This window comes from Kryptolebias marmoratus, linkage group LG18 (assembly GCF_001649575.2).
Source record: "Kryptolebias marmoratus isolate JLee-2015 linkage group LG18, ASM164957v2, whole genome shotgun sequence".
Lineage (NCBI taxonomy): Eukaryota > Metazoa > Chordata > Actinopteri > Cyprinodontiformes > Rivulidae > Kryptolebias > Kryptolebias marmoratus.
Window position 1 is genome coordinate 19431055 of NC_051447.1, and position 1649 is coordinate 19432703.

Below are 1649 nucleotides of genomic sequence, written 5' to 3' on the forward strand. Positions count from 1 at the left end.
ACAGAACCTTTCCAACAGACTAATTTCCAGGTTTAAACTGTGAGGAGAACCCAGAAGAGATCAAAGCTGCTGCTGGAGGCTCGTCGCGGTCGCCGTGGTAACCGCTCACCCGTGTCTCTCACTCCCTGACTGCCAGCTTATTGAGAGGCAGGCAGACAGAGAAAAAACTGAGCCTCAAACAGCCGCTGTGAAACAAACACGACTCCGATGGGGTTTTTTTACGTTTCAATGTTTAATTTGTTTTTTCAATGAAGAAGAAAAAGTTTGTTTGTTTGAAAAGGATTTAAAAATATAAGTTAGTGACATCATCAGCTGTCGGACTGAACCGGACCGGAGTTTCTCAGGTTTCACCAGAATCCCGTTGATCTCCAGCTTTTTGTTTTTTTGTCCACGCCGAGCGACGGATCACTACAAAACATCAGAGCTGAAAACGAGCTGAACATCAGCTAAAATAAGCAAAACAGCAGCTAAAACCTAAAATGAACAAATCTGTGGCTGAAAGCTAAAATCAGCAGAACAAATGAAACTAAAAGCTGAAATAAACAAAAACAGCAGCTAAAAGCTAAATTTAACTTAAAATCCACTCATTTCAGTGAAAGCCTGAAAGTTAAACATTTTAAAACTAATAAAGTTAGAAAATCAAAGTTTTGATGAATAAAAGGTGAAAATAAGCCGAAGTATTTAGAAGCTAACGGCGAACAGGAAGTAGAAGTTTCTCTTCGCTCTGTTTGTTCGTCCCGGTTCTGCTTCCTGCTCCGCGGCGGGCGGAGGAGGGCGGGGCGCTGTGAGTCAGCGCGGCAGGAAACATGATCCAGTGACGGCGAGCGAGCGGCGGGGAGTTTGTGAATGAATGAACGCTTCAGGAGGGAGAACCGGAGAAGGGTGGGAACACGTCGGGACTCGCTCTGCCTCCGGCCAGCGTTCGTACCTCCTGGATCGCCTGCCTCAGCTGAAACCTCAGCGTTCCTGACTCCAGTCGTGGAACAAAGGCCGGCGTCTCACACGCCTGAGTCACAGAGTTCCGTTGGCTTCCAGGCAGGTTCTGCTGCCTCAGCAGGTTTGTTTGGACCGAAGAACAAAATGGAACAAATTACTTTGTGCCTTCGAGACACAAAAAGTGTCTCCTGTGGGGAAGAAGGCGTCACGTTCCACGAATGAATGTCGGCTTTTAAACGAGGTCAGCGCTCTGAGCCACGCCACCGAGGCGCTCCCAGCCCCGAGGTTAGAGGCGGGCTGAAGGTCATCCAGGTCATCCGTGGTCTGTAAGGGGAGGAGTCTCTGAGACCTGAGACCCGGACCGGCTGATTCCTTCAGTTACCGAATCTCCCGGACTATAAGGCGCCTCAAAGCCTTCAGAGCGACTTATATATGGAAGAAGCCGCGGCGCTCGCAGCATTAAGGCTCAGTTAGAGTCTCAGGGCTCCGCCCACGGCGAGCGGTGGAGGCGTTTATACATCGGTGCAGGACCGTAGCTCCCACTGAGGACCCCGAGGTCCGGACCGTAGCTCCACCAGTTTCCTGTAGGAGGCGCTGCAACTGTGTGCAGCTGCAGCCAAACTCAATGTCTACGAAGAAGAGCGCAGCTTTGCTACCTTACTGCTAAAATAAAGACCAGAAGAAGAAGAGCGCCACTTACGGTGAAACACAAC

The 1649-nt window shown here is 49.8% G+C and overlaps 1 protein-coding gene across 3 annotated transcripts in view; it reads right to left on the reverse strand.

The window, feature by feature from the left end:
• The window catches only part of cpm (carboxypeptidase M), a 24119-nt gene that overhangs the window by 12353 nt on the left and 10117 nt on the right, over positions 1–1649 (reverse strand). The window lies entirely within an intron of this gene.